Source organism: Thalassophryne amazonica, chromosome 2 (assembly GCF_902500255.1).
Source record: "Thalassophryne amazonica chromosome 2, fThaAma1.1, whole genome shotgun sequence".
Lineage (NCBI taxonomy): Eukaryota > Metazoa > Chordata > Actinopteri > Batrachoidiformes > Batrachoididae > Thalassophryne > Thalassophryne amazonica.
The window spans coordinates 22,014,161-22,037,285 of NC_047104.1; the positions used below are offsets into that span (position 1 = coordinate 22,014,161).

Below are 23,125 nucleotides of genomic sequence, written 5' to 3' on the forward strand. Positions count from 1 at the left end.
ACTCTGGTATTCTGAATAAGAGACTCATTGATTTTCTGGAGTTCAAGAAGGTACTGAGAGATGAGCAGAATGGCTTCAGGAAAAATAGGGCCTGTATTGATCATATTTTTGTTATTTTGTCGGTAGTAAGGGCAAGATTAGAGGAGAGTAATTTTGAAATCAATACGATAGCTGACTGGGAGACAGTGCAGAGTTGACAGAACAGGCGTGATATTTTCACTGCGCCTGATGCCCATCAGCAAGGGAGCAGCAGAATTCTGCACAAGCTGTAAGCGGCTAAGGGAGGATTGGTCTACTCCACAGTACAGCGAGTTGCAGTAATCAAGTTGCAATGTGATAAATGTGTGGACAACACGCTCAAAATCCTTTAAGGGGAGGTAAGGTTTCACCTTGCTAAGGACTTGCAGTTGAAAAAGCTACCTTTAACCACAGCATTGCTCTGTTTGTCCAAATTAAATGAGCTGTCTATTAGAAGTGGGAGAAAGGTGCAGAGAAGCCAACAAAACAATCAGTGGATGATGAGGAATTGCAAACGAACATAACTTCGGTTTTGTCTTCATTCAGTTTAAAAAAATATTGAGCCAGCCAATTCTTCAAATTGCTGCAGACAAGCCAGCAAAGTCACTGTGCTGCCTGATTTGAGGGGCAGAAAAATCTGCAGGTCATCTGCAAAGCAGTGGAAGGTAATACTGTATTTTTTTAAATATTACAGAGAGGCAAAATATATAATGAGAACAAAACCAGGCCCAGGACCAAACCTTGGGGAACTCCACAGGTCAGAGGAACTGAACCAGAAGAGTAAGGCCCCAGATATAAAGGTCCTATTTTCCAAATAAGACTTGAACCAACATAGAGCTGTGCCTTTGATACCCATAAACTGTTGAAGGTGAGAAATTAAAATTTAGTGGTCGACCATATCAAAGGTAGCAGACAAGTCTAGAAGCACAGGCACTGCAGACTGGCCTAAATCAACTGTAAAAAGAAGATTAGAAACTCTTAAAAGGGCAGTTTCCATGATGTGCAATGCTTTAAAGCCAGATTGGAATTTTTCTAAAATACCTTTACCATCAAGGTAAGCCTGCAGTTGAGCATAAATAAGTCTTTCAAGAATTCTCGATAAAAAAAAAAAGACGGCTTCGATATGGACCTATAACTAGACAAGATTGCAGGGTGAAGATTATGCTTCTTGAAGAGAGGCTGCACAGCAGCATGCTTGAAGGCAGCCGGGACACAACCAGAAGACAAAAAACATTTAAGACCTTGAGCAGGTGAGACCCAACAGTGTCAAACACATGAGCTTGAAGAATCCCATTGGAAGGGATGCCATCTAAGGGACAATCAGACGGTTTCAAATGTTGCACCACAGTGCTCAATTCAGCAAGCTTCAGCATGCTTCCTTGGAGTGCACAAGTACACTACCAAGTTAGCTATCGAAGGGGATATGGGATGGGACAGCTGCTTAACAAAGTAGAGATGCTAAGTGGTTAGATTGTGGAACCGCCTAACCCAACTGCCAGTGAAAAGGCTTACTAGAAAGATTTGTAATTGGAGCAGAATGCACAAGCATTAGAGGATAAGGGAAGTCTCTTCAAGTTTTTCTAGTACTGGGTTAAGTACATATTTTATGAATAATTTACAGTGTAATTTAAATATTATGAAACAGAAACTGGCAATTAAATGTCAAGAACAGTGGGAGGTGGACATTTGGAGAAAACCCAAGCCAAGAAATTATGTTCAGTTTAAAGAGGAGTATGGCACTGAGCTACATGTTGTATCCAATCTGAAGAAATGTCAAAGATCGCTTTGTGCCCAATTGAGAGCTGGTGTCTTGCCCTTGTTGGCTAAGTGAAGAGATTTGAAGAAGAAGTGTTTGCTTTGGGTAATTTTTTGGTGAAAGCATGGCAGCTACGGTGGAGACAGCTGTACCTACGTGTATGAAATGGTTGTATGTATATATTCACTTGTGTTGGAAGTGTCTTATAAGCCCATGGAGGCTGGGCATTATTGTATCCAGGACACTTAAATAAAGATTATTTATCACGCTTCAAAAAAGCTGGGACAGTGGTATGTTTACCACTGTGTCACATCACCTTTCCTTCTAACAACACTCAATAAGCGTTTGGGAACTGAGGACACTAATTGTTGAAGCTTTGTACGTGGAATTCTTTCTCATTCTTGCTTGATGTACGACTTCAGTTGCTCAAAAGTCCAGGGTCTCCGTTGTCATATTTTACGCTTCATAATGCGCTACACATTTTCAACGGGCGACAGGTCTGGACTGCAGGCAGGCCAGTCTAGTACCCGCACTCTTTTACTATGAAGCCATGCTGTTGTAACATGTGCAGAATGTGGCTTGGCACTGTCTTGCTGAAATAAGCAGGGACGTCCCTGAAAAAGACGTTGCTTGGATGGCAGCATGTGTTGCTCCAAAACCTGGATGGAGCCATCACAGATGTGTAAGTTGCCCATGCCATGGGCACTAACACACCTCCATACTATCACAGATGCTGGCTTTTGAACTTTGCGCTGATTACAATCTGGATGGTCTTTTTCCTCTTTTGTCTGGAGGACACAACGTCCATGATTTCCAAAAACAATTTGAAATGTGGACTCATCAGACCACAACACACTTTTCCACTTTGTGTCTGTCCATTGCAAATGAGCTCGGGCCCTTAGGAAGGGGAGGAATTTCTGGATGTTGTTGATCTATGGCTTTCGCTTTGCATGGTAGAGTTTTAACTTGCTCTTGTAGATGTAGCAACGAACTGTGTTAACTGACAACGGTTTTCTGAAGTGTTCCTGAGCCCACGCGTTAAGATCCTTTATACAATGATGTTGGATTTTAATGCAGTGTCACCTGAGGGATCAAAGGTCATAGGCATTCAATGTTGGTTTTCGGCCTTGCTGCTTACGTGTAGAAAATTCTCCAGATTGTCTGAATCTATTGATTATATTATGGACTGTAGATGATGGAATCCCTAAATTCCTTGCAACTGAACATTGAGAAACATTGTTCTTAAACTGTTGGACTGTTTTTTTCACACAGTTGTTCACAAAGTGGTGATCCTCACCCCAACTCTGCTTGTGAACAGCTGAACCTTTTGGGGATGCTCCTTTTATACCCAATCATGACACTCACCTGTTTCCAATTAACCTGTTCACCTGTGGAATGTTCCAAACAGGTGTTCTTTGAGCATTCATCAACTTTACCAGTCTTTTGTTGCCCCTGTCACAGCTTTTTTGAGATGTGTTGCAGGCATCTATTTCAACAACGACCAAATATTTGCACAAAAACAAAAAAGTCTATCAGTTTGAACATTAAATATCTTGTCTTTGTGGTGTATTCAATTGAATATAGGTTGAACAGGATTTGCAAATCATTGTATTCTGTTTTTATTTACATTTCACACAACGTCCCAACTTCACTGGAATTGGGGTTGTATCTATATAGAATAATTCCAAGTCAATGAGCACTTACGGTGCATCCGGAAAGTATTCACAGCGCTTCACCTTTTCCACATTTTGTTATGTTACAGCCTTATACCGAAATTGATGAAATTCTTTTTTCCTCCCTCAAAATTCTACTCATAACACCCCATAATGACAGCAAGAAAAAAATGTTTGTGGCGTGCTCCCATCTCAGCTTTACTTTGAGCTAGAAAAGCCCTGGATAACTAACCAGTGTCCATATACTTATGGACTTATAAAATACCACCACTATTATACAAATATTTTTGTTAAACATCTCCACTGTTTCATTTCAGTGCCACTGAGCTAGTGCATAGACAGAGAAAAAAAAAAAGTGTCACTGTCCAAATACTTGTGGTCCTGCCTGTAACTGTTCCATGTCATCACTTTGATGCAGAATAAAATCCACAGCTGACGCCTCACCGTGAGTGAGGGACTTAAAAAATAAAAGTCACCGTTGCTCTGTGCATTTGGAGAAACGATGCATTTTTCTCCGTCTGACTGGCACAGCTGTTCCAAAGGACACACAAGACATCTGGCAGAAAGTAATCATGAATCACCTCATGCTGAGTTATGTCCCAGTTCCTGTGCACACGTAACGCTTCTACTTCTGTGAACCAAAATAGCTGGTGCACCACGATCAGCCACACAATCTGTGCTGAAGTTTCTGCCCACGCTGCCTGCAGAGTGTGTGCGTCTCCGTGGCATTATGAAGTTACCCTTGCTCTGAAAAACATGGGCATGGCATAAAGGATTGGTTTCCAGGTAAAGGTCAGGGAATGCAGTGAACGCATGGAAACATGCATTGTGTGTGTGTGTGTGTGTGTGTGTGTGTGTGTGTGTGTGTGTGTGTGTGTGTGTGTGTGTGTGTGTGTGTGTGTGTGTGTTTTGGGCAGGAACTTTGTTGAGATTTGGAGATGATTTTAATGGACATAAAGTCTGCCTCGGTCTCCAGGGACCATGTGGCTTTGGAGGAAATGGAAGCTTTGGTGTTCACCAACCAGAGGTGGAGCAAAGAAGAGAAACATGAAAAAGAAAAGGAAAAGTGATTACAGTGAAGGACAGAGAGGAAAAAAGAGGAAAGAGGGAAGACACGAGACAGAGGGACAGACAAAAAAATAAAAAATACTCAGTCAACACAAGTATCCCCAGAAAGTATTTCTTAATCTGGCACTTCAGCATGTCAGTCTCATGTTTGACCACTAGGGGCTCCATTTACAACACCAGACATGGACCTGGCACTAAGGTGAAGGCAATAACCAGGCATATCAAGAAAAGTGTTACACCGGACATCGGAGTCCAGACATGGTGATCCATGTTCCAGTTCAGTCTGAAACTAAAAGATACATTTGGAAATTCATATTTTACCTTTTGTTTTGATAAACTGTCAACACTGTATCCATACAGATCAGCCAGAAGTCGGTGACAAATCAAATACATTAATTTAAAGACCACTGACACAAAAAATAAAAACAAGCAGAGCCCAGAAATCTCGTGCAAATCAAGAAACAAAATTATTTTTATAAGAATGCAGACAAGCTGTAACCAGACAGGGATAAAAATAAATAAATAAACTTAAGTCAAGCCTCTTCACAGCCAAAAACCAGGAGGACATGAGTGCAGGTGCGTGTGTGTGTGTGTGAGAGAGAGAAATCTAACAGTAATTATGAATCAGATTTTCAGTGTCATCACGTGATGCCACCAGCTGGCAGCCTACTCGATCTCAAAATGATCCGCATCATCATGATGTCTCACATGAACCCACTATGTGCACCAAGAGCCACCTCGCATGTTCTTGTTTTTTTAATTTTCCTGAAGTGTGCACATTGAAGCAAACCCCAATTCCTCCAAGAAGAAGAAGAAAATATTGGCAGCTGCCACTGGTACCTGTCTTATTCAGGTCATGTTGTCATCACTGAATATCATTTAGCGCTTTTAGTTTTCTTTGAAATAATAGATCATAAAGCACAGCTAGCAGAGTGTAAAGATTGGGGCTTGTTCAGGTCCTTTTGGCCACTAATGTTATGATTATAGGCTTCACTGAATCCCAAATGCAGACCAAACAGCCTCACAATGGAATAAAGAAATGGTGCTTTATCACCAAAAGATTAGTGGAAGCTGTCCAAAGAAGGGGTGCAGTCCAAACTGTGAATTGAAGGTCTGTGTCAAGAAGGGGAACAACAACAACAACAGGAGCCAGGAACAAGACAAGGGACGACATCACGGGAAGAAGGCATGTGAGAAAATAATCCAGCAGCCAAATCAAAACAGTGAGCAATTTACATAGTGACATAGAAATGTGCAGACGAGAGACAGGTGCTGTAATTGGAATGAGAAACAACTGTGAGGAACACAAACTGACAGGGTCACGCCCACAAACACACTGACATAGTGACAAATACAGTGAAACATCAACCAACAAGGAACCCAGGGTGACTAGAACTAAAACCTTAAATAAGATACTCAACATCTAAGAAGAGCCAGGAAGCCACAGCAGACCTGAAAAATGGCTAAAGTATCAAACAAAAGAAAGGTGACCAAAAACAGCAACAAACAGGACCCCAGACAGGGACAAGAGACAGAACACAACTACTGAAGCCACTGTTGCTTCTTCTTGCAATACAGAAACGCACCCCAACATGTGATAACCAGACTAATGTATTTTAGATCCAGCAGAACATCACATGGAGCTATCACTGTATTGTGTGGTTCTTAATTTGATGGGTTGTTGTTGATGTTTTTCTTTCTTTCACAAACGTGGAAGGTGAGGAGTGCGGCGTGGCCATCATCTGCACCAGATTAGAATTCGGGGTGAAAATTTCGAGCTGTTCAAAAATTTCATCCTGATTCATCAAATCATCGCCAGCGCGTGGTAATTTCCAACCGTCTGTAGTCTTAGCAGCTTCAATCATGTTAAAACATCTTTAAATGGGGTAGTCCTAGTGACTACATCTTGAAACTTGGTTGATTGTGCTCCATCAGGGTAAAAAATTGAAGCAGAATTTGTTGGGGTTGCCAGGTATGCACTTTATAAGTCAGCCATCCAAAATGAGGTCCACCCTTCATAAGCCAGCCTGTTGGGAGGCAAGATGGAGTAAACAGTTTCTGGATCATGGGGGATAGTGCTGGGTTGAAAGGATCAATTAAATCGATTCTCAATTTAATTCCACAGATTGATTCATACATTCAAAGATCAATTTTATATATATATATATATATATATATATATATATATATATATATATATATATATATATATATATATATATATACACACACACACACACACACACACAGAGTGAGGAAAATAAGCATTTGAACACCCTGCGATTTTGCAAGTTCTCCCACTTAGAAATCATGGAGGGCTCTGAAATTTTCATCTAGGTACATGTCCACTGTGAGAGACATAATCTAAAAAAAAAAAAAAAAATCCGGAAATCACAATGTACGATTTTTTTTATAATTTATTTGTATGTTATTGCTGCAAATAAGTATTTGAACACCTACCAACCAGCAAGAATTCTGGCTCACACAGACCTGTTAATTTTTCTTTAAGAAGCCCTCTTATTCTGCACTCTTTACCTGTATTAATTGCACCTGTTTGAACTTGTTACCTGTATAAAAGACACCTGTTCACACAATCAATCACACTCCAAACTGTCCACCATAGCCAAGACCAAAGAGCTGTCTAAGGACACCAGGGACAAAACTGTAGACCTGCACAAGGCTGGGATGTACTATAGGACAACAGGCAAGCAGCTTGGTAGAAGAAAACTGTTATGATTATTTATTAGAAAGTGGAAGTAACACAAGATGACTTTCAATCTCCCTCGGTCTGGGATTCCAGGCAAGATCTCACTTTGTGGGGTAAGGATGATTCTGAGAAAGCTCAGAACTACACAGGAGGACCTGGTCAATGACCTGACGAGAGCTGGGACCACAATCACAAAGATTACATGAGTAACACATGATGCTGTCATGGTTTAAAATCCTGCAGGGCAGCAAGGTCTCCCTGCTCAAGCCAGCACATGTCCAGGCCCGTTTGAAGTTCACCAGTGACCATCTGGATGATCCAGAGGAGGCATGGGAGAAGGTCATGTGGTCAGATGAGACCAGAATAGAGCTTTTTGGAATCAACTTCACTTACCATGTTTAGAGGATGACAACAACCCCAAGAAAACCATCCTAACCGTGAAGCATGGTTAGGAGTATATATGTATGCACTTCTTGCCAGCATTATAACAGTGTGCCTGCTGCAGTTGAGCCATTACACTGTTTCAAATGGAAAAATTATCATTTCTCCACAATGACTGCGGATGCACCGGTTCTTTTTTAGAAGCAGCGAGTCCACAATTTATTAATAAACCTCTGTCAAAGCCATGTAAAGATGTCAATCATGACTACCACATGGGTTAAAGCAATAAATTTTCATCTGACTGAAATTTTTTCATGGCAAAAATCAATGCCAGCAATTCCCTAAAATGTGGCGTAGTGGGGGCACACACACTTTTTTCCTCAATAAATACAACAAACCCATTATACAGTATACAAATCTATTCTAAATAGCCTCTAAGGAGAGACAGACCAAGTATAAAAAGAATGCAAAACTTGAACATAAGGTATATAAAAGGGTGGCGGGGGTGGGGTATAGTCTTGATTCTGGGGTGTCTGGGGGTGCCCCCCCCCCAGAACATTTTTTTAAAGAGCAAGTCAAATTTTGTGTATTCTGGTGAATTTTAACAGGTATGAAGCCCTCTGAAACAAATAAAACTCACTTCAATCTGTGAAGTAAAAACACAGTATTGATTATGGGGGGTCTGGGGGTGCCCCCCCCCCAGAACATTTTTTTAAAGAGCAAGTCAAATTTTGTGTATTCTGGTGAATTTTAACAGGTATGAAGCCCTCTGAAACAAATAAAACTCACTTCAATCTGTGAAGTAAAAACACAGTATTGATTATGGGGGGTTTGGGGGATCTCCCCCAGAAATTGTTTTGAAGAGCAAGTCAAATTTTGTATATTCTAGTGAATTTTAATGGGTATGAAGTCCTCTGAACAAAGAAAACTCACTTCACACTATCAAGTAAAAATTCTTTGTCTTCTGTAGTATTTTGATTTGTTCTAATTCGGTGAATGCACCAAATGGGTGCTGTGTCACTGGCTATACAGTCAATAAAATACAAAATTAGGGCCTAAAGCAACTGACAACGTTGTTCTGTTGTGCACAAAGTAACGCTGTCACCAGTTTTGAAAACACATGCGCACTCAGAAACTCAAAACTGGCGTATTCACATTTAATCGGTAAAATGCTCTCACTCGTAAAAATAACGATTATTTTAGTAATCGATTAACCTTTTTTTGTTGTTTGTTTTTACTTACATGTGAGTTTTGCCATTATTTGTTTAAGTGAGTTATTATTAAAAGGCCTTTGTCAAGCAACATCAACATTTGAGTTTGTAATAAAGTTATGTTATATTCTCGTCAAAAACATACCTGGAGTAGTGTTTTGTTTTATTTTGCACATACATACATCACCGACACAACACAGAGAGATTTCCATCAGGATTCACTCGATTATGAGCATTTTTAGATGCCTACAGCTACTATCTCAACCACTGACAACATATTACAGCCAGTGATGCCAGTAACGCGTTACTCTACTCTGACCACTTTTTTTAGTAACGAGTAATCTAATGCGTTAATCTTTCCAAATCAGTAATCAGATTAAAGTTACTTCTCCAAGTCACTGTGTGTTACTATTATTTTTGCATTGTGGGTCGACAGCAGCATTAAACTTGGTCCGTGGGCAGGAGGTCGGGGTTTAAGCGAGCTGTGAGCTTTTCATCCGCGGTTTTCTGCAACAGCTACGACTCGTCCTCACCTCTTACAGCACGGTGACAACAGCACACCTGCACTGAGCTTTACAAAGACATTTTTATGCTTTTTTTTTCTCCGAGCCGCTCCGTATCTGCTGCTAAAAACAGCTGATCCTCCGTGACGCGTCAACAACTAATACTGTTTTCCACTCAAATGCACCTAAACTCTCTTTCTGAGGACCACATGATGTGAAAACTCAATAAAACTTTCTTACCTGTAAACCTGGTCATGTTTTCTGCATAAATAAATGTTATCCATTCTTTGTGCTCAAACGCCAAAGCAGGGGCGAATCCAGATGGAATGGAGGCGTGTTGCAGGGATGTGCCTCCCCCCACAACACCCTTAGATTAAAGATCCAGTTTTGAAGCCGTTTTTTTACTACAACTACTAATACTACTTAAAATATTAATAATTTCAACAAGTAAAATGTTTAGAGAGAATTTAAATGTTAGAAAAATGTTAGAATTTAATAGTTACATTTATAAACAATGTAGGTTAGAAATTGCAAGTTTTACTGTTACAGTGCTGTCAACAGTTAAATATGAGGTCAAGAAAGAGGTCTTTATTTTACTTTTTATAAAACAAGTATTTATTTTCATTGAAGTCAAGAAAGGGTGACTATAAAGTGAGTTTTGGCAAAACAAGTATCATTGTCATGTTGAGGTGGCAGAGGGTTGTTGTCGGCAGCTGGGAAAAGTAACTAAAAAAGTAACTAGTAATCTAACTTAGTTACTTTTCCAATTGAGTAATCAGTAAAGTAACTAGGTTACTTTTTCAAGGAGTAATCAGTAATCAGTAATTGGATTACTTTTTAAAAGTAACTGTGGCAACACTGATTACACTGACTAAAGTGTAATATGTGATCTTTATTAAGTTATTTTCATGAAAAAAGACAAAAATGTGCAGTTTACTGCATTTTATTTTTTTCTTGTGTAAAAACACAGCTTAGATGTGGTTTGACCAAAACACATTGTCATTAAACTTAAATAAAACAGGGATGAAGTGGAGGTTTAAAGTGGATATGACACCTAAAAAATTAGGTAAAACTGATATAAATGTCAAAATATACATGCAGTATAGTAAGTTGAAAGTGGTTTTAATTATTATCACTGAGAAATAAAGTTTGTACAGTTTCTCAAAAGTGTGTTTCTTGGAAAGCGAGCTGGTAGCGTTCCATCAGGGGTCACATGATGCCGTGACGTCACAGAATGTAGAGTCCCGTCTTTGTCTGTTAGATTAACAACAGGAACAGATGGACCTCAGCATGGACAGTGACGAGATCAAGAACTTTTGTGAATCCTCTTCAAGTGTGGATTATTTCTCGGATCCTGAGGATGACGCAGCAGTGATTAGACCCTACAGATTGGAGCCGTATCTTTCGGACGAACATTCAAACAGGAGCATTCTGGCAGCAAAAATAACGCCGGCGGTGTTTATGGTGGAGCCAAAGCAGAGGCAAGAGATGTGCCAATTCCGATGGATTCTGAAAGGCTGCAGAATATGGAATGGTAAGGGAGGCTTTGATTTTTGTTGCTGCTGTTTATAACACTCTAATTACTGTATAGCATTTTCAATTCAAGCGGCTGTTTACTGCCTTTGTTATTGTTCCGGAGCCGTGACAGTGTAGCTATTACTTGTGGACCACTGTCATTACCTTCACGTTTTTGCAGTTTTCTTGTGCCTGGCATTGCATTCATCCATGTTTAGTTACGTTATTTTCATGAAAGAATAGGAAATAAATGGTGAAGGTTTCGAAAAAGATCGCCGAAAACAACACTGAACATGCCGCCGCCGTGTTTACTACGTAGGTTCCTTGACCATTTCAAGATTGTTGTGAACATATTATTTGGGGTTGACATTTTAGGTGTTCCTGCGGGCGGTGCGAGAACATGGAGATGGTAGAGGAAAGTGTCTGCTGTTGGGAGCAAATGTGGGTGTGCGAGCGGAGTGAGCGGCAGCCGGACATTTCGTGCATCACACAACACTGTGGCTTTCAATCAATCTGCCTGGACTTGAAAAGGCTAAAACCTTTCGCCCTTGTGTTTGTGCAATATGCTGCGACACACTGGTCAGGCATATCAACAAACAAGTCCCTGACAGCTGTGTTTAATCAAAGTTTCTGCCACTAAAAAAAGTGTAAACAACGGCCGCCAGGTGCGCGAGCCGATATGGTCTACATGTAGTGACGTATTATAGGCTTGCTGCTTAGCGGGAAGCTTGTCACGGAGCGTGCACATTTTTCAGTGGCGGGACGTTCAAATGTTATATGTAATGGGAGAACTGCATCCATTTTCCCAAAACGCTTAGGTTGACCGAATTATATAACCTTTGTTACATGTAATAAGACTATGTTGTCTTTAAGTGTCATATCCACTTTAAGAGTCACTAGGTGTTCACAGGAAACAGTTATTTCTATATTTATTTATTTATGTTCATTGTTAGTTGGTTTAATATTTTCTGTTTTGTTTTATCAGGTTCTTTTTGTCTGTTTCTCAAAAATTGTATTGTAGCAATATTAGTTATTTTTACTTTTGTTGTTGTTGCTATTATTATTAATAGATAAATAAAAAAATTACAATTCGTAATACATTTGACTCTTACGACAACAAAGGCTAAGCCATTAATTATTTATTATACAGAAAACAAATGCACAAACTGCGCTGAGATGTGAACAGCTTAATGCTAACTTTAACATTGAAAACGCGATAGACATGTTAACACGTTAGCATCTGTCCCGTTTTTAAGTTATAAAATATATCCAACTGTTTCAGAAGACCATAACAGGTCGGTTTAATATAAAAAAGGTAAATATTACTCACAGACATATGCTCTTTAGGGTTTTAGCGGGGGAAAATTAAGATAAAGCCAAAAAATACAACAAACCATCGAAACAGTGAGTCGGCTCAATGCTTCATTGGTTCAAAGCAAAGCCACACACCCACTCTACTTGGGAAAGGTCTGCCAATGTTCTAACGAAGACAGGGAGGAGAAAGACCGTGGCACATGACAAGCAGTAAACAGAGCGGAGAGGAGTGAAAATTCACACAGTCCCTTCCTCCTCAGTGCAGCGCCATACACGCTGACATTGCTGCTTTGATTAGCACAGAATGGGATGTTGCTTTGACAGTGAGACTATCATAGTTCGGCCCCAAAACATGCATGACACCACATGCGCACGCGTATGTGTGGTTAAATTTTCCAAATGAGGGAAATCCGTCGTGGTGACGGAGAACTTTAACCCATGGACTACCAGGACACTTGTCTATTGTTGCGGGCAAGAAAATAAAATCATCCGCTGTTTAATTCACAGTTTTCTTTTTTTTCGTTCCTCATAACGTGACTTTTCTGTGGGACAGCGCACGAAGGTTCTCTGGTGTGGACAGTGGGAGAACTTCTCCCATAGCCATATTCTCCTGCTGCAGAACTCAGAAGAACTTTTCCCCAGCGCTCGCTGTGCAGCTATGGGAAATGTTCTCCTGCAGCGTTCGCTGCACGGCACGCTGCAGGCGCGAGTTTTGTTGAGGAAACCAGGGCCATTGCCCCTCAGGAAATTTTTAAATTTATAACTGACACTATTGCCTGCATTTTGAAGGCCAAATTTTGCGTAGTATTAATATGTTGCATAACTAGACAATCAGGTAACAGCTCAAAAAATGTTTTTAATAACACTAGCCCCAATTGATATCAGATCAGACAGAATTGAATTGAATAAAATCAAAATAATTCTGAATCTTAAGAATCAGAATCAAATAGATTCTTGAAGTTTGAATAGATACCCAGCTCAAGTGGGGCATCATAATAAAACATGTCCTGTGGAATAGGGGTGTAAACCTCTAAATGTTCCAGTGAGCGCTGTTGGGGTCATAATCTGAAAGTGGAAAGAACATTTCACCATAAACCAGCCATGACCAGGTGCGCCTCCCAAGATTTCTGACAGAGGTCTGAAAATAATTATCAGTGTTGTTGTTATAAGTGTTGTCCAAGAGCCAAAGACCACTTGTGGAGAGCTTCAGAAGGACCTGGAATTAGCAGGCACAACTGTTTCAAAGAAGACAATAAATCATGCACTCAACCACCATGGCCTGTATGCATGCTCACCACACAAGACTGCTTAAGAAAAAGCATGTTGAATCTCATTTAAAGTTTATTGCACAACATTTAGTGTCTGTACTTATCTGTTTTGATTTATTTTTATGTGTGGACTATTTGGGTTGTTACTGACATCTGGTGAAAATGTCATGTTAATAGTACTTTTAGAAATATATTTACTGAAAAATGGTGACGTGTTCAATACTTATTGTGCATACCGTACATGTACCTGTGCATTTATATCATGGTGCATCAAACCCACAAAGTCAACCATCACTCACTTCCTTACTTTGTGTACATTCTTGAGTACACGCAGGCATGTATGTACACAAACACAACAGGCCCCGCCCCCAGCATTCTTCAAGCCTACAACCTTCTTGCTGTGAAAGAGTGCTGTTTGCTGCACCTCCAGGTTAACAGACTGTACAGTGGTGGGCACAGTTCCCCTTATCCGCTAACCACTAATTAGCAAAGTAACTTTTCTGTTAGCTGATTAGCTTTTCAGCTAACGTTGAAAACCATCAGCAGATCAATTGGGTTCCGCTAAACTTAGTTCCCATAACTGCCATCCAGTAGATGGCAGCGTTCATAGCAGTGTGAATACCAATTGCCACACATTCGCTGTAAGTGCTAAATCACTTACAGAATTTTCAGTTTTCAAATTGCCATTTTTTTTTACAAATAAAAAATTCTATATTTACAAATACAGATTTATTTGTAAAAACCAACACACACATTACAGTAACTTGTGTGTTGTCTTTTAGATATAAACCGACCAGCCAATGATGACAGGAAACTAATTTTCCCATAATGCCTTTCGGCATGTGTGTCTATAAATGCTAAAATCTTCCAAATTAGTGCATTACTTTAAAACTAAAACATATAGCTGATATTTTCACTTTGTAAAATGACAGAGGTGACAATTTCAATAACTTGTCCAGAATTAGTTTGTTTAAAAATGTAACCATAAGTCAAAATGGTCTTGCTGTGCATGACTCCTGTGATATGTATGACTGTGAAAATAAATTATCTTTTTTCTTTCTGGTTACCAGGTCTCATTTGCTCACTTTTGCTGAGAGAAGGCTGATCTAAGACAGAGGCGCTGGCTCGTTGTTGTTTGTGATTACCTTTGAATTTATTCAGAAGTGTCAGTAGCTGCCAGTGTACTGGAGTCAATACTAAAAGTTATACTTCCACTAAATTTTTTTTAGGGGTTTATCGGTGTTGTATGGCTGGGGGGCCTGGCTGCCTTTTTGTTTTTGTCTTTTGTTTTTCCTTCCAGGTGGCTTGCATTTGGAACTGAGTGGCTGTGTTGCTGAGTTTATCAGGACCTCACCCTGATCACCTGAGGCTGATCACCTGCGGCTCATCAGGACTCACAGCTGTGGTGCATCTGCATGGATTGGAACATGGTGGCATTTAAGACTGGAGTGCACAGTGTGTATTTGCCAGAGACTCGACCTTGTGACTAGACGGGTGAGATCGTCGTCTCGGGAGCCATCTCATCATCAGTGGATGCAGAGAACGTCCAGGTTTGATGCACGGTCTGTGAAAGAGGAGGGGGTGAGGTCTCACGCTCGTCAGCACACTTCCTGAGGTACGTTAGATTTTGTGACTAACATTTATACAGTCAGTAAATGTGGTGTCCCTCACACCTTATTATATTGAGCTGTACGTTAGTCATGTATCGGCTTCCACTGCAGTGGAGTTTTGTGAACTGGATGTTCCATGCCTGCAGGTTGGGAAGCTGATTAGTAATCAAGCCAGGAAGTGTTTGCTGTTTGTACACCTTTAAGTGTTCTCTCTGTGTGTAGAGTGTGGACTCACATAATGGTTCCTTCTTTCACAGACTCGGTTTGTTGCGGCCACCTAGGGGGTGTCGGCGGGGTCCTTGGGTCCGAACAGCTTCTGGCTCCGGACCGTTAGCGCTGCTGGGAGCGCACCACGCCAGACCGCACTTTGTTTTTTATGTATCACTGTTATGTATTAAATTCAGTTAGCCTTTGTACCGTGCTCTGCTTATTTCATACTGGGTCCTTCAAACGCTGGTCGGTTCTCCGAGCTGCGTCCGACACATAATCGGTTTAGCTTTAAAAGTTAACTTTTCAGTGTGCCCACCACTAGTAGAGTGGTAATCTTTACACCCCTGATGATTCAACTAGGATTCAGCGAGCTGTGATTTGATTATTGATTCATCTTTTTTTTATAAGTATTTCTTTTTCCTCACTCAGTACTTTCAAAGCAAAGTATTTGTAAAAATCCACCAAGAATTTACTTCAAATATATTATTTAACACCCTAATCACTTTACCGGTGTAGTTCTCATTCACTGATTCAAAATTCTAAAACACAACATTCAACATTCTAAAACAAAACAGGGGAGATGTTGTCACCCCCACCCCCCCCACTTCCACCGCCTGTGTGTGTGGGCTCATGTCAGAGTGACTCATTGTTTGGATTATTACCACTTCAGCACATCAATCGCTAGAACATCTATGTGCACACTGGCTGTGCTGCACTCATGCACTTTGTCCTTGTGTCAGAATAATTCAAAATAGGAATGTGTGTTGTGATAATGGTCAAAATTTGCTGACAATTTGCAGAAAACATAAGGTGCACGTGGATTTCCTTTGAACTGAACTTTGACTTAAGCAGGATGAACTGTACACACTGTGCACTCAGACACCTGAATGTACAACGGAAATACTGCTGGAGATGATTTTAGGTGTTCAGCCTTAAATTGTAGCTGTAAATAATGTTTTTGTGTTCTTTCTTTGTCTTTTATCAATCTGCATTCACTGTTATGCTTGTTTGTTTTATTTATGTTTTTAAGTAAGTAAAAACTGCATTCAGATGTACCCAGAATGTATCACTACGTGCTTCTTGTTCTGGGGCATGTTGCACAGAGTCCAAAACAGGTGGGTCTTGATTCCTCAGGCGGTGTAGCTTTCAGCAGCTGCACTGCGCGCCATCTGTCTCCGCCAGGTTTTACGGAGAGAGACTGTAACAAAGCCATATGGCAAAAGTCATGAAATAAAATGGTAATTACTGGCTCAACAAACAACTCACGTAGAAGCAGAAACACAGGTTTACATCATGAATGTGAAAAGTGCTCATTAACAGTGGGAACAGCCATGTTCGCACCTGCAACTGACATTTATAAAAATGATTTTTGACAGTTGTGAACCAATTGAGAATCGTCCAACATCTGCATTAGGATGCATCTACCAATCAGTTTTCCCCCATGCCTGAGACTGGAGGGCATAGAGTCCCCACAAGTCTGAGCCTGTGGTTTCCACAGTCTAAACTCAATCAATAAAGATTAATTTATTCATTTTCTAAACCCACTTAATGAAGTTAAGTGTCACGGGGGAGGGGGACTGTCCCCCCGAGCCACTGGGTGAGAGGCGGGTTTCACCCTGGACAGGCTGCCAGTCTACTGCAGTCATGACGACTCTTTATATAAAAATACTATCTGGGTCATTGTGTTATGACAATATTTTCTTGTCTGTGTTGAACCTCGGCGTGATGAGTGCCGACACGTAAACCATGAATCCTCACACACAGCCATGGATGTTTGTTGGCTTCAACAGAACTCCAACTTTTCCTGCCCACAGTCCCCCTCTCAGCTCGTGTGTGAGCCCAGCTTCTCAACATATGGAAACCATTTGTTCATACATGTTCTCAAAGTGCTGGTGGTCTTTTTGAGGAGTTATGTAACTCTGGGACTGCGGCTCAGTACTGGGGGCGAAGCTGTTCTGGTTCAGGACCGTGCACGAGGAACACAGAGAACTTTTCCACGTCTCTGAGCCAACAAGTGAAGGTGAGCAGCCCCAAAACTCATGATATCAACCCACAAGTAGACAAAGACAAACAACACAACGTTTAGGGCAAATTTCCATCCAGAAGGATTCAGGGATTGATCCCTGGCTGCTCACTGGCTCTCGAAAGTGACAGTAAAGCTGTTGCACTCAGGTCACACAGTGCATCTGAGTGACAAAAGCATGCAGAGCCTGTGTTTTTGCACTTCTGTGGCCCCGCCCCCTGACAGCACATTACAGCAGTACCGTGCAGTTGTTCCATCAGCTGGAATTTGGAAGTCGTTACGGCAGCAAACGGTAATGAAGTGCTTCAGCTTTTTTCTTTTGTTGCAGTTATTGGAACAGTGTGTTTCCTTTCTTCTGCTGCTTCTAAACAGCAGCTGGGCAGCATGGAGAGAAGACCCGCATCCACACGTCTGATACACAGACTGGACAGACCCTGCCAGACGTCACTCACAGGTTTTCTGATGAGACCCAGAAGAGCTCAAAAAGTGATGCTCTGGCTGTCGCCATGCTGCATGACCTGGGTAGGACAAATGAAGCCTGAACACACATCATCAGTTACCATCTCAGTTACCAAACAAGCTAGAGCTAACATGTTAACCACGGGAACTGGGCAGTGGTCCTCCTGACGGGGGTTTGGGTGTGGGCATTAAAAGTTATGACTGGTTTATTTCCTCAGTAGCCATAAATTAACTGGATCTAACGTCATCAAGTTAAACGTGTTAACACCTCTAACACACAAAAATTGCATTCAAACGAAATACTGGCGCACAGACACTTGAGATGATCTGCTTAGAAAATTTACCGCACAACAGGCCCAAACATTTGCAATAAAATGTTCACATGGTCTTCCACAGCAACAAGCAGCCACAGCTAACGATTTCTGTGCTAGTGGAGCGCTGAACTCTGTTCAGTGGCACTACATGAGCTGTCACTCAAAGATGCCATGCCCCTAATAAGCGAAGTGCACATCTCGGGCCGCGCGGTGCACTTTTTGGCTACCAATCCACATGCTATGATGGCGGAAAGCAGCGAGGAGTGCTATGATTTGGATCATTTCAGCCGCTGGAAAGTTGACGATTTAAAGCGTTTTTGTAAGCTCCGCGGATTGCCTGTTACAACCAGGACTACGTAAGGCAGTGGACAGAAATGGAAAGAAGAGCTGGCTGCACTTGCGTGTGCTGCATTGTTACAGAAACTACCACTGGTGCCGACAAAGGAGGAAGAGAGCGCTGCTGTCTAAAATGACTAGTCCTTGTTGATAGTTGGAGACAAGCAAATTTCTGACCCCTTGAAGGCAACTGACGGATGGTTAGACAAAGTCCAGAGACTGAAACTGTGGATACTGCAGAATATTTTCTAAGCAGGGATGAGAAATCACTACTCCACCGGCTTCGTAATGACTACAAGGAAGGTGGGTCTCACATACAACCTCTTTGGTGTCACGTTTGTTTTGATAAGGTGACAGACATACAATATGTGCATGCATGCAGTTTGTTTATAGAACATGTCAATTTTACAATATTATGCATCACGTCATTCATAGCGCGACATTACAGTCATACAGTCATATGCCGATACACGAAAACGGCGTCATCAACCACATAATTCGGCACGGTTTCAGGATATTGACAAAATAAATGTGTGCAAGAAACTTACAATTTTAGTCCGTCTTTTACGTCCATCTGGATGTTTCTTTTCTGTGGGGAAATTGTGCAAAATGAACGGAGGTTTACAACCACATTTCTTCTTTCCATCTTTGCAGTCGTGTGTTTTCAGCCAATTTTCAAGCCTAGAAATTCCGTTCGAGCATTTGAAAACAGCGCAATGAGCCCCTGTCATTATCGTATGCGTCGCTTAAGGCTTAAAGCCTTTGAAACAATCCCTGTAAGCCTTAACTTTTACGGTCCGCTAATGCTACTGTATACGAAATTCAATGGGAGTGGTGGTAGTTGGAATTTTTGCCCCCGTTTGACCCACGCATGCGCAGATGCGTTGCGCACTTCACTTACATAACTGCAGTGCTTTCAGGCTGCTGCAGGCTGCAGAGGAGGGGGAGACCCGCTGTCGCTCAGTGACAGAGACTTTCACTTTCAGTCGCCAAACATCAGAAAAGTCTCCGGTAACACCAGGAAAAGTAGCTAGATTTGTCGCTAGTCGCTTTTGAGAAAATAAGTCATCAAGAGGGTTTGGAAACTCACCAGATTTAGTGAGAAAGTCGCTAAGTTGGCAACATTGAATGTAAACACATGCAACGCAAACTCACCCATGCACAGCCCTGTACCGTACCGAAACGGTTCAATACAAATACATGTAGCATTACACCCTTAGTAGATATGTAGTTATTTCCTTTTAGTATTATTTTGTGTAGGTCCCTTTGTACATGTCTGGGTCCCCTGTGTTCCACCCCTGCATCCTCACCTGTCAGTCTTGTTCTCATGTCCTGTTACACTCCCTCACTGGTTTGACTTCCTCTCTAGTTTTGATTATGTACTTCATTCTGGTCGTTTAATTTTCAGTGTGATGCTTGTTTTCTTGTTCTCAGTTTTCTGCAGTTACATGCACTTTTGCTTTTCAGTGTATTTTTGTGAACTGCTTGTTTACTTATTTTGTCACTGTCTTCTGTAGTTACCTTATATGCACCTTTGCTCCCGGATTTGCTTTTCTGTATATTTTATTATGTTCCACTTACCTGCAGATTCTGCTCACCTTTGTTATTAGTTGTCACATGACCTTTGACCCCATCATACACCGTCCTCCATTTTGTTCAGTCAGCCGCTCCTGTGCACTTGCTCCTCCTCCTTCCCCTGATTCAACTCACCTGTTGTTAATTTCACCTTGGGTTATTTAAGCACTTCCTTGTTTGTCAGTCAGTGCTGGTTCATCGTTAATGTTTCCAGCGGTTTACTTTGGTTCTTGTTCATTCGTGAGTATATTACAAAAATTTGTCTTTTTTGAGGATTGCTGTGTTTTGATTAAGTGACATTTTGGGTTGTTTTGGAGTGTGCTTTGTGTTGCTCTGAATTTTTTTGTGGGAGTTTAGTCACTGTGCACATTTGAGGCTGATTTGAATTTTTGGAGACTGAATAAATCACCTTGTTTTTTTGCACCTTATCATTTTGTCTTCCTGCCTGCAAAACTAGTTTCAACAAGATCTTGTAAAAACCATAACAAAAATTAGTCTGAGTGGAGGAAATACACCTGCTACTCTCTCACATAAAAAGTAGCCTCGCAGACAGACTGTAGCTGCACACTCACACAGTCTCTTACAGCCTTGTGTTCCACTACAGAGAACAGGCTCAGCACACGTCTGGATCCAACCACAGAAAGAATTTGTTAATGTTAAACGATTTGAGGATGAAGGGTCCATTGTCTCTTCCCTGTGCAGCTGTGAGCTCACTGACCAGAGCACTACTCTCAAAGCGAGTGCACAGCCAAGGTGGCTGAAAGACCACAGCTCCGGGAAATAACGAGTATTCTCCACTCTTTCTGAGCATCTGACCTGAGTGAATCTGATTAGTGGGTAGGATGAACAGATTTATCCTGAAAGGGTGATAAATAAAATCATCATTACTTTCTCATAGATGATATAGACATCTGCATGTCTCATTTAAAAAAAAAAAAAAAAAAAAGGGGAAAAAAAATGAAGTTACCAATTCAAATCTGGCTTGCTCCTTTTCTCTTTTTTTTTAACTTGCTGTGATTTCAATGACTTTTTTAAATTCACAAATACTGTTCATATTGCAATTTAATACAACAATAAAGTATTCTAAATCCATTCAGGACCACATGCAAAACTTTCTTGTTTTCAGTGATTGTCACATTATTTTTAACAATGGAAGGAAAGTTTTGTTTTGCTTTTGCTGATCCAAAAAAATAATCTGATCTGAACCGTTGCTTCTCTGATCCTTGACACAACTGTTTAATTATCATAAAGTTCATGTTTATATATATATATTATAGAAATGTTTATTTATTTATTTTTACCCCTAATATCATTATCTTATCCCCCCCCCCCCCCAAAAAAAGCCATACAGGTCAGCCTCTAGTTTTTTATACCAGCATGTTTATTTCTGCTTCAGAGTTCAACATTTTAACATGGATGGAAACCTGCTCACTTTTGGAGCCCGCCTCTCCGGCCAGTCAAGGAACTGCAGTTTTTTCTTTTTCCGAGTGGTTTCATTTTTGACGGGTTGGGTCTGGGGTTTAGACACTATTGCAAGCCTGCAAGCAAGTACTTCGGATACTATTTTACAGATATCAGTCGTAAAAAAAAAAAAAAAACTAACCTAAGTGTGATGCATGAACACTGAGGGAGACCAGCAGGAACTGTTTAAATTCTGATTCCTCCTTCAGTACCGTGCAGCTGCAGGTCTGTGCCTCACCATAATCCAGACCGAATGCTCTGCAGGAAACTCCCTCACGTCTTAGTTTTTTGTTTTTTTTTGCACAAACTGTCCACTGTGGGCCTGGACACAGACAGATATCTGCCTCTAATCACATCCAGACGCTTGAATTTGGCCGGTAGACCCCAAACAAGGTTGGGGAATGTTTCAAATTATTTTCAGGACAATGGCATGCACAGACTTTTTTAGACTTGTAGCAAAAGCAAATAAAGTGTAAAGCTGCAACAACGAGTTAAACTTTCTAGAAGCACGTGATGAAAGCCTGCACGACGCTACATGATAGTACAGAAACACAAGTCCTTCACCCAGGTGTGTGGCATGGAGAGATGAGGCCACAGTGTCGTAAACTGAGCATGTTTAAAATGTCTGTGCTGCAACCATATTCCCATATGACATAACACACACCACAGCGTTACATCGATGTTACTACATGCAGACACACAAAGCAAGCAACACACACAGACCAGGGGTGTCATGATACCAGCAAACTCAGCAGGATCCGGAGGCGAAGGCAATACCTGGCCAACATTTTCAACACTACAGGGAAGATGACCAAAAAGAGAGACTTTTATTTTAAATTAAGACCAGAACAATACCAACAATAACATTCAATAAATAAGCGACAATGTTTAAGTTGGCTGATTGGGAGGGGTGGGAATAAAGCAGCACACAATAACATAAGTAAGGTAAACACAGTTGTATGCAAAACTTTGGGCACCCCTGATAATTTCCATGATTTTCCTTTATAAATCATTGGTTGTCTGGATCAGAAATTTCAGTTAAATATATCATATAGCAGACAGTGATATTTGAGAAGTGAAATGAAGTTTCTAGTATTTACAGAAAGTGCAATAATTATTTAAACAAAATTGGGCAGGTGCATGAATTTGGGCACCCTTGTCATTTTATTGATTTGAATACATTTAGCACTAATTATTGGAACACAGTTGGTTTTGTAAGCTCATTGACTCTTGACCTCCTTACACAGGTGAATCCAATTATGAGAAAGGGTATTTAAGGTGGCCATTTGCAAATGTTTCTCATCTTTGCATCTCTTCTAATCAGTGGCAACATGGGAGCCTCTAAACCTCTCTCAAAGGTCCTGAAAACAAAGATTGTTCAACATCATGGTTTAGGGGAAGGATACAAAAGCTATCTCAGAGATTTCAGCTGTCCGTTTCCACTGTGAGGAAATGGAAGACCACAGGCACAGTACTAGTTAAGTCCCGAAGTGGCAGGCCAAGAAAAAAAATCTCAGATAAGATGAAGCAAAGGATGGTGAGAACAGTCAGTCAACCCACAGACCTGCTGAAAAGACCTAAAATATGATCTTGCTGCAGATAGTGTCTCTGTACAACATTCAACTATACAGCGCACTTTGCACAAAGAGATGCTGTAATGCAAAGGAAACCTTTTCTGCATACACACCACAAACAGTCACTTGAGGTATGCTAAAGCACATTT

At 40.9% G+C, this 23,125-nt stretch overlaps 1 protein-coding gene and 1 long non-coding RNA gene across 2 annotated transcripts in view; one reads left to right on the forward strand and one right to left on the reverse strand.

The window, feature by feature from the left end:
- Window positions 1-23,125, reverse strand: part of adamts17 (ADAM metallopeptidase with thrombospondin type 1 motif, 17) — a 448,852-nt gene that overhangs the window by 362,821 nt on the left and 62,906 nt on the right. The gene's annotated exons all lie outside the window — the stretch shown is intronic.
- LOC117522844 lies at window positions 227-18,813 on the forward strand. The gene is made up of 3 exons (XR_004564350.1): window positions 227-325; window positions 9,650-9,651; window positions 18,802-18,813. It is a non-coding gene; the product is annotated as an uncharacterized LOC117522844 (long non-coding RNA).